The sequence below is a fragment of the Pseudonaja textilis genome, chromosome 1 (genome assembly GCF_049901715.1).
Source record: "Pseudonaja textilis isolate UNSWEBS1 chromosome 1, rPseTex1.2, whole genome shotgun sequence".
NCBI classification, from domain to species: Eukaryota; Metazoa; Chordata; class Lepidosauria; order Squamata; family Elapidae; genus Pseudonaja; species Pseudonaja textilis.
Genome location: NC_141990.1, coordinates 197,641,965 through 197,653,005, shown reverse-complemented (window position 1 = coordinate 197,653,005; position 11,041 = coordinate 197,641,965). Strand labels below are relative to the sequence as shown.

Genomic DNA, 11,041 nt, shown 5'->3' with positions numbered 1-11,041 from the left:
GTCTGAAAATTGTAGGTTTTGTTGCACAGTCATATTTATATAATCCAGTATTTTCTTCCCCCAAGCGTAGTAAATGTAATAAATTATAAAAACATATTTTCAAGACATGTTATCCTTATTACTTTTTCAATAAAGTGCTGCTTTTGACAGTCCTTTTCTAAACAAATGTAACAAATTTGGATAAATTCAAAATATTATATTTTGCTGTATAAATTGTAGTTTGAAGTCCGTTAACACTCTTGCTACAGAAGTTGAAACACTATTCCATGGTCTACGCTAAAAAGCTAATCTGCAGAATATTTCTAAATTCAGGGCAACTCTCTTCCAGTTTTGGTGGTGATGCATATTATAGAGTCTCTTTCCAAACTGGCATACATACAGAGTCATATGTCTTTTTTTGATGGGGGCAGAGCTTTTAAGATTGGATGCATCCCTGAGAGATTTCTCATAATTGTGGTTTGCTTAATTGACAGTTAACTGGATCGCACTTAATACTATGCACTAACCCAGGTTCACAGCATGAAGAGAGGAATCATTAGTCTCCTTTTCTCTGCATCAAAACATTAATGGACAAAATTGTGATTAGGAAGGAAGTTTCTATTCTCTCCCCTCCCCCCACAAAGTGTCTGTAAATTAATTTTTCCTGTTCCCCGGCATACCATTTTTCTCCTTCTCCTCTTCAATTGTATTGATATTAATCCTAGATAATTGCTAGGTTTAAAGCACAATAGTGATTTTGTTCTTTTGATGATATTTTGTTTTTTCCATTGGATATACTGACACATGAAGTTGAAAGCACATTGCATAATGCTATGAAAAATGGTCTGGTAAATATTTCACAAGTGGAAAATTCACAAATCGTCAAGGCCATATAACAGAAATATGACTCTATTACATCTTACCTCGAGTTATTTAAAAGTTTAAAGATTTCATGTTTTTACATTTGGATCAGATTTATTTGGTGAAGCTCAATGAATTATGACATGCAATTTTGATTAATCAGAAAGTAATGCTTTAAAACCCCTCTTTTTATATGACAGTGTTCACTTTGGCTCACTTTGCAGTGACAAGAATAGCAAAGTGTGAAAAGCTCTAAAAATAGTTAATTAGGATTGATCACACAGCACCAGTTCTAAAGGATTACTCATTAGAAAAATAGCAAATGCAGTTCTAAATATATCTTTTTCAAAAATTCAGTTTTGAAAACAAACAAAAACAGATTTTATTGTATAGAAAATGTTGTGATTAATAGCTTGGGATTAAAAAAAAAGACATTACACTTGTTTAAAATGGAATTGGTCCAAATATTGACCAGATGCTCAGCAGCAGATGGTTCATATTGTGTCTGTTCCATATTCCCAAATACAGAGATGCATGATTACAAGAGATGCTCTTTTGTTACTTCAGACATTTGTACCCTCAAACAGGTCTTGATATTAGTGATAGTTATGAAATCTCATAGTAGGCACAAAATTTATCTAAGAAAATGCTCTATGGTACCCCGGGGACCACTTCAAAATAAATATGCCTAGGGCAGCACTGTTTATATCATTTATACTTAAAATATGGACCTTCTGAGGCTATGGTCAGTAGCCCAACCTTCTCATGCCTAAAAATATTCCAACCGTATAGAAATGACCATTGTCCATAAGCATGGATTCCACATTAATGGATTAAGTTTAACCATTGCATTGTTTATCATTATTTTTCCTCATTAATGTTCATGCCATTACTTAACCTTGATATCTTGGTTTACGTATACTACTTGCATTGGTAATTATTATATGAAACCCATTCCTCAATGGTGTGGCATATATATTACACTGAGAAGATTGTATGATCATACCTCCTCTTCTCAGGCAGTGGTTTCTTAGAGACAGACTAATGAATGTTTGATTAAATGATTGTATTTCTTGGACTACAAAATAGGATAGTTTTATTTATTTGTTTGTTTGTATCCTGCCTTTATTATTTTTATAAATAAGTCAAGGTGGCAAACCTCTCTAATACACCTTCCTCCTCCTATTTTCCCCATAAGAACAACCCTTTGAAGTGGGTTGGGCTGAGAGAGAGAGTGATTTTCCCAAAGTCACACCAGCTGATTTGTGTGATGACATTTTTCTTGCGAGGCAGATATTGAAATAGCATCTGGAGCCTGAAATTGCCTGGATGAGAGTTAATAAACTGAAGTTGAATGGAGGCACCATGAATTGGTGGCTCAAGAATATGAGACGTCAGAAAGCTTCTGACTCTAAATAAGATACAATTCTGCAGCTTTGGTATACTCACGGGTTGATCTCTGTCCCTCCAGACTCTCATGGCATTGATAGTTAAAAGTGCACTGACCCTGTGATTCCAGGTAGCCGTGATTCCACAGCTGGAATGATGGCCGAGTGAGACAAAAATATCTTGCCCATGGTAGCCCATTCCATTGATAACATACATACTACTGAGGAATGGGTTTTGATTACCACAATGTGCCTAAATGCCTTAAAGATTATGCAAAAGCTGTGGCAAGTACAGACTGTGGCAGTAGGACAGTGGGATCACCACCACATAACGCTGGTCTTAAAAAACCTGCTCTGGTTGCCTATGGCCTGACTGCAAGGTTTCACTGAGGACTTAAAGGCTTTTGTTGGCTTAAGTCTCTGGTAGTTGTGGAACAGCCTATTGAATACTGAAATTTAGGATCTGCTCAGGGTTCCATGGATAGCAGAGAACCTTCTCTGTTAAGGCAACCTGACTTTAAAACGCCCTTTTCCTGGCTACCAGGCTGGAACTAGATGTTTGCCTTTCACTCTTGCAGTCAGGACTATCTGCAGCCTTTTTGTTCATGTGTTTGGTTCCTCTTTAAATATTTCTTTGGCAATGCTACTTATATATTATTGTATGCTTTAGATTCAGAGAGTGAGGTGGCGGAATGGAGTCACTGAAGCAGTCGGCGAGAGCTTAAATGGACTCCAGAAGATGGGAAGCTATGGTGTTGTAACTGTGAGTCAGTTGCCTAGCGCATGAATTGCAATCATATCATTGTGGGGATGCTGCAGTAGCCACAACTACTGTATGATTGTAAGTAGCCCTTGTTTAGCATTGTAGTAACTGAATGACCATTGTGGATGTTAAACAAGACTATCTGTAATGGCCAAAGATCAGGAAGAAATTTCCTTATAGTCCCTATCATTTATCTGTTTCTCTCAGAAAATAGATGTATGACAGGGTTTTTTTTTAACCAGCAGAGAACCTTCAACGTGTTTGAAACTTTTTGACTCCAAGTGATGGGATGAAAATAATGGGAGCAGTTGTCAATTAATTTGTAGGGTACTGGCTGATTTATGGAGTGTTTTCAATACTTCAGTTTTTGAATTGCACTTGGCACAACTACTCTTCTACTAAAATCAAAACTACTTTTCTTCACAACTTACCTTTCCAACTGTATTCATAAAATACTCAGTTATATTTACATTTTGTTGATAATACGTGCTGTGAAGTTTCTAATATAAATCAAATCCTTTCAAAGCTGTACGGGCAAGATCAAGCTTAAGGCACCGATATAAATCTTATATTCCCTCCGGAGCATGGGCTCTAATAGGAATGATAAGTTCAACACTTATTTTCTTTCTTTTCATTTAACCCACTAAGTCTGAGACAAACACATTCTTTGATAGAAAATCCCTTTTTCCTTGTTTGGCAGCTAGGAAAGCATAAGGTGCTCTGTGGAGGCATTCTGTATTTTTGCTTCGTCTGACTTGGCTGTCGGACATTTCCTAAAACTGCTTTTAGAGATTAGGAGGCATGGAGGCTTGGAGAAATAAATTCAGTAGAAGAATACCTTATTGTCTTTCTATTTTTAAACAATAAACTGCATTTTATTTATTTATCTGTCATAGAGAACCAGTTTGTGGTGCTTAAGGTGCTGACCTAGAGATGTGAACTGTTGTCTTCTTGTGGCGTGAAAGCCAGTAGGATGCTTGGGGCCAGTCAATTTTAGCCCAATCAGCCTCACAGGCTTGTTGTTATGGGAATAATGAGAGGCAGGAGGTGTGTTTATATTTAAAAAAAAGGCAGGATAAGCATATAATAATTTATTAAATTTATATTAATCAATTTGTTGACCATTTCAGAAAAAAATATTAAGCTTTTTTTTTTTAAAAAAAAATAGTAACTTTATTAAAAATTGTGACCACAACAATTAAAAAATTAATAGATAAAGGTAACAGTTTCCCCTGTCCAGTCATGTCTGATTCTATGGGGTAGTGCTCATCTCCATTTCCTAACTGAGGGAGCCAACACTGTTCGAAGACTCTTTCATGGTCATGTGGCCAGCATGACTATATGCTGAGGCACATGGAATCTTCCCACCAAAGTGATATCTATTTATCTACTTGTATATGCATTTTTTTCAAATTGCTATGTTGGCAGGAGCTTGGGCAAGGGCAGGAGCTTAACTCATCTTGTGGTGCTTGGATCTTGAATTGCCAACCTTCCAGACTGATAAGCCCAGCACTTTAACTGCTAAGTCACTGCGCCCCTAAAAAAATAACTAAAAAAAGAAAACGAAAAAGATGCTAGAAAGAAAACAGGAAAAAAATAGAAAAGAAAGAAAAATAGTACATATAGTAAATAAAAAGAAATGAAATATATAAAGAAATTAAATATATAAAGAAATTATTTCCCCCTTAATCGCAACAAATATAAACAATTTTAGTAACTTATCACCTTCTCGTAAAATACAACAAATGATCTCTTCTTCTCATATCTCATCTTTTATCTATAAACGGATCCTTTAAAAACTGTGTAATTTCAGTCCTGATCAATAAAAGGCCATTGAGGGTTGCCAGAAATAGTAAGATCTCTATTTTAATTTTGATCAAATAAACCATCTTTATTTTCCTTTTTTAAAATTTCTAACAAGATTGATCTTTACTCCTGTTTTAAAATTTAATTTCTTTTCATTTTTTTCTTTGTCTCTTCTTACAAATTCTTCAAAGCTTTAAAAAGCCTCTTCTATAAATCTGATATAGGGAAGATCATCCAGGTCACTCAATTGGTTTATTATTTTTATATTTCTTTTAATTATTAAGACAGCAAGCAGTTTTTTGTGTGTGGCTAGTGTAGCATATTTTTCCATATCATTCTAATAACCTGTGGTTTCTAAATCCACTTTCAGATAAGTCTCAGTCTTGCTTGGTAAAACCTGTTCTTCTTTCATGACATCTTTAAAAGATAGCCTCTCTGTAGAGACAGGCACATCTTAAAATTAACTTCTGGATCCATTTAAAAATATCCTTCAATATGTCCAATATTAAAACATTTTGTTTCAAATATAAGTGCTCTCATTTAATTATAATATTAAGTTCCTTCTATTCCACTCCAGTATCCAGCCTTCAAAGTCCCTTGGTTTTTTTTATAAAGAATTTAAAACAAAAGCATTTTTCCTCCCACAGGAAGGACCCTTATAATTATTTCTAAAATCTTATTTCAAATTTATCTGGACACCTAGTCTGTTAGTTATATGATAAAAATCAACATTTTGACCACCCTTTTTCTGTTTATTATAGAAAAAAGTCCTTAAATCTTTAAATTTGTATTTTAAACTTCTTTCACTAAAGACTGAAGGCAATTCTCCCAGGGCTGTAAGAATTGAGGATGCAAAGACTCCTATTAGCTCAAAAGCAATTTCCAAAAGAGATTAGAAGGGAGTTTAACTATTGTTTCCAAGACTACCATGCTTTGGCTTCCATGATAAATGAAATATTATATATTATGACAATGGCTCACATTGGGAACCGATGCAGAAACACCACTTAAAAGCAAACTTTAGAAAAGTAATAAACTTTGTTGATTTTTACCAGGCAACCTAATTTCCTTTGTAATTTACTGTCATGTTTAAATGCACAATTAAACTTGTCTAATGGAGAAGTCTTTCTAATGAGACAGCTGCAAATAAAAACTGTCATAACTTTATGGAATATAAGTTCATAGTCCCCAAGTAACTTAACTTTGGCTCATTTTGCTGATCCGTGCAATTTCCATGCTGGCTTTATCATCCTGCAGGCAAAGGGAGATGGTTGCTCAGACAGCAGACCCTAGTGAGAGGCAAATTCACTGGCTGTTCTACCCCTCCAACCTAGTCGTCAGTTTTCAGGTGTAATGAAGAAAGCTAATCCAATCTTATCCAGAGTAGTTGCAGTGACAGCTTTAATTGCTGCAAGGACAGACAGCATCATCATATACTTTAGGTAACAAAATCTGGTGGTTGAAATGTTCTGCAACATAAGAAAATATATTTGTGGTTCATTAATGAATGCAAGAAAGGAATTTCATACAGAAGCCTTTTATATTTGAAAGATAACTCAAACGTTTAGAATTCCCTTTAGAAAAAATTAATCCAAAAGATGTTTGACAGAGCCTTTTATTAAAATTCAGGGGCTGTGAGCCAGCAAACACTGATTCAGGATCTTAATGGTCTCTATCCAAGAAAACCATATTTATACATGGAGGAAATTCTAACATACGGTAAAATATGTAGCATCTTATTCTCCCAAAGAGGCAAAGCGTTTTTTTTAAATCAAGTGATGGAATAAAAAGCCATCTTATTATTTCCCTTCTGAATGAAATAATTGTTGGATACAGAAATTATAGAACATAATTTATTATATTGTATTTATTATATTATACTGATATGGCCTGGAGTTTCTGTATCAGTGAGATGAGTGGCATATAAATTTCATAAATATATAAAATGCTTTAGGACCCCATAACCTGACTATATCATTCCTCTAATGCCTAACAACACTAATGAGATACGACTCTGTGGTAGGATAAGGGACACCCTTTACACACATGTGAACTGCATTCACTACCAAACTTTGCCCGTCTTCTAGGTGAACTGCTTGATGTGCCCTTATAAGAAAACATTCACAATTAACTGAATTGATTTTGAGTGGTGTTAGGGAGAAGAATAAGCCTGAAACCTTTGGTCCAGTAAACCAAATTGTTTCTATTTACTGACCATATCTCAAAGATAATATGGCTAACATGCTGATCTTGTAGGAAGGGATAAATAATAAAACGATTCCATTGCAACGTCATGCTTGTAATCCACCATAGAGAATTATTGGGATCACTAAACTGATGGCTGGTGACCCACCGAAGTAGGGAGTCTGCTAGAGTGTTTGGCTAATGAAGATTGAATGATGAGGCTTTAGGAATCTGTTTATTGATAAGAGATGAGATATGGGAAGAAGAGGTCTTTTATTGCATTTGTAGAGAAGATGCCAGGTTACTGAAATTGTTTGCTGTTTCTTAATATATTCCTTTTCTTTTTCTCTACTATTTTCTAATTATTTCTTTGCTTTCTATTTTTTCTTTTATTTTTGGCACTATTTTTCATTCTTTTTTACTTTTTTTGTTTATATTAGTTTTTTACCTTAATAAAATTATTATTTAAAAATATATCCATTTAAAAATGAACTCAACAAATGTTTACAGTTTTTTCTTTTTTAGTAGGAATACTGGTGGTACTTATTATATCCATCTTCTCCTATTTTCCCAACTTTCCCAGATGTGTAAACTTTGATTCCCAAAATTCTCAGCAATAACCATATCAGCGGAAGAATTCTGAAAAAAAAGTAACCTGTATGTCTAGAGCGTGCCCAAATTCAGGATTATGTATACATTCTAACTAATGCATGCTTTTCACAGTATGTTTCAGAATATGTGTAATATCATACAGAAACTATTACTAGTTTCAACAAAAATATTCTTTTATACACTAGGGTAATAGTATTTTTTTCAAGTATATAGGTAGTAATGAGCAATCACTCACGGCCCATTCAAAGTTGTGCTGGAACTACCTGGGGTCTATTTATGACCCAGATTCAAAGTTCTGGTGGTTGTTCGCCCCCCCATGGTCACATGACCATACTTCTGGTGTTTGGCAATCAGGCTGCATTTACAGCTGTTTGCAGTATCCTATGGTTACTGAAAACTGGTACCGTAGTTACTTCCTGTTTTGGTAAAACCAGCCTCATACCAAACTATGAGCTTGATACTGACTTCTGCAAAAAAAAAAAAAAAAGTCTTAAAATTAGGTTGGTCACATGACTGACATACTTTATGACCATTATGAATTACAACTGTAATGGGCAATCTCCTTTACAGTTATAACCCGAGTCTATCTGTAAATAAGTAAGTGCTATGCAAAAATAAAGAGTAACATCAAGAAAGTAATATAACATGGCTATAGATGTACTTTTTTAAACCAAGAGATATGATGCATTGCCCACCCTCTTAATGTATATTCTGAATAGCTAAATTTATGGTGGTAATGGTAGTAATGTACTGATGTCTTTGGAATTTTTTTTGAGTCCTTGGTTATTAAAAATGAAAAAAACTGAATTAATCTTGTCAGAACCTTAACATGCTTCTTTCAGGGCTTTCTTGAAGCAAAATGAAAAATCACCCACTGAGTCAATGCTTTGTTACATTGTATTAGCATCTAGATGCTCTAGATAATTCTCTAGATCCAATTCCTTTGTGAGCACCCAGTCCTATATGTCTCTTAAACGTTTACAAGGCACTCATTATTCCATTCAGTTGGACATCTGGAGCATGGGCCTCTCCCTGGTGGAGCTGTCCATCGGATGGTATCCCATCCCCCTGCCCAATGGCAAGGAACTGGAAGTGATCTTTGGTCGTCCCATAGTTGATGGGGCCAAAGGGAAGACCCACAGCATCTCTCCGCAGCCCAGGCCCCCAGGACGCCCTGTTGGTGGTCACGGGATGGACAGCCACCCCTCCATAGCCATTTTTGAATTGTTTGACTAAATTGTGAACGAGCCATTTCCAAAACTGCTGACTGGGGTTTATCACCCAAGAATTCACCCAAGTTTGTAAATAAATGCTTAATTAAAAAGCCTGCTGAACGGGCAGATCTAAAGATTCTGATGAATCACACCTTCATCAAGCACGCCGAGGTGGAAGAGGTGGATTTTGCCGGCCGGCTATGCAAGATAACATAGTTTGTGAGTTGTCCCCTGCTCTACACATATTGGTCAACCAAACAATGGAATCCTTGGAATAGAAGCTTGAATGTCTCAAATCAGAAAGACTAGAGTGTTGGTCCTCTCTGTCTAGCTACCAACCCATCTTTTTTCCTCTGTTTCTCTTTTTCCTCTGAGACTCAACAAGGCCTATTGACAAGAAGTTCTTTTTATAGCCTGAGAGGATCTGAATCTGTCTTGAGCTCTGCATGCCACATGAGCTTATTGACATATTTATATGTGTAGGTTTAAGAAAGGCTATGGTGGATGACTGCAGTTCCTTAATGATAGAACTTATGAATTAGGCACTTCAAAGAAGCACTGAAGTGATACAAAAATAATAGAGCAATTGATACTAAAATAACATATCATTCATGTCAACTTTCACTGTGGGGTTCCCCCCTCCCTTCTGTGGTACTTGATTCCTTATAAAATTTAAAACAAGGGTTTTCTTTTAAATCTTATTTGTACAGTGCCTTTGAGAAGCTTGACAGATAAAGTGCTTTATAGAATTTATTGCATTGCATTACCACATTGTAAATTATCCCAGGCTACAGAATTTCACACAGCCAATCAGGAAATGAATAATGGGCAGATAGTGGTGCATCAGCTTGATGTGAATTCGTTGCAAGGATTGAATAGATTTCAGTTTTGGTAACAGGCATATAATCTGAAGAAGAAATTTGGAAAATATTTTGTTTCTTTAAAAAAGTCCAATATTTAAAGCAGTGGTGGGATTCAATTTTTTTTTTTACTACTGGTTCTGTGGGCGTGGCTTGGTGGACATGGCAGGGGAAGGATACTGTAAAATTTCCAGTCAGAGGTGGTATTGGCCGGTTCTCTGAACTACTCAAAATTTCCGCTACGGGTTCTCCAGAACTGGTCAGAACCTGCTGAAATTGTTGACTTTGATTTAAAGGCTTGGGAATGTACTGGCCTTTCCCAGCTGAAGGGGTCAGACAGCATCATTTTGGAACTATGTGAACACAGATTTCTTTTCCTGCTGTAGTGCGGAGTAATGGTCGCTTTGTCCATTTGACAAAAGGAAGCAGCCACTCTAAATAGCAATCTGAAATGAGTGGCAAATTTGAAATGAGATCCTTCCTGTTATTATACCCTATATTTCATATATAAAGCAGGAATAATCTAATTATTTTGGTAGTAATTCAGTAATTCATTAGATAAGCAATATGTAATTAAGATAGTCAGAAACTTTCTTGCAATCCTTTTTCATTTCCCAGAGTCTACCTTTTGATTCTTTGCTTTATCCCATCATAGGTTTTACTTAAAATTGTTGACTTTCTTTCATTTAAATATTTTGAATTTTGACAATTTATTTAAACAATCCTTTTCATGAAACCACTGTTTTGGATATGATCTGTTCAAAGAAGGCAATAATCTCCTTTATTTAAGATAAAGGTTTTTTAAAAAAATATTTATTGTGAAAAGCATGAGCGTTTATGCTTTCAGGAGTTTTTTTTTTAAACTAATGGAAAGTTATGCCCTCTCAGGAATATTTGAGATTTCTTGACAGGTTAAGATACACATGAGTTGTTTAGGAGAACAAGCAGAGTATTTTTTAAAAACAAAAAAACCCTGAAACTTTTAAAGAAAGCAGTTAGAAGCTGAGAACACACACACAAATACATACTATTTGCAGAATGTCTAATAGGTTTCCACAATATTTTCTATTTTTTCCCATTTAAAGGTAAAATGCACTGTATAGGAATCAAGTCAACACCACAATGGTGAAGCCAGCTGACTCAACAGTGAAGTCACAGCAAAGTCTCACAAAATTCCAATTTTGAAATGAGAACAAGCAAAAAAAATTATTGGCTTTAGTGGATACCCTGTGCTGATATACCGTTATCTAGCTAATTCATCTGGATTCCTGGGACTGAGGCAATTCCAAATCATCTATAAGGGCAGATTGCGGAAAGTGATAGTGAGTGGGTTACATCTCAGGGGCATTGGCATATAACTTTTTACAGCAGTGG

The 11,041-nt window shown here is 35.4% G+C and overlaps 1 pseudogene; it reads left to right on the top strand.

The window, feature by feature from the left end:
- Positions 1-2,456: 2,456 nt before the first annotated feature.
- Positions 2,457-9,023, top strand: LOC113434197 (dual specificity mitogen-activated protein kinase kinase 2 pseudogene; annotated as a pseudogene).
- Positions 9,024-11,041: the final 2,018 nt, after the last annotated feature.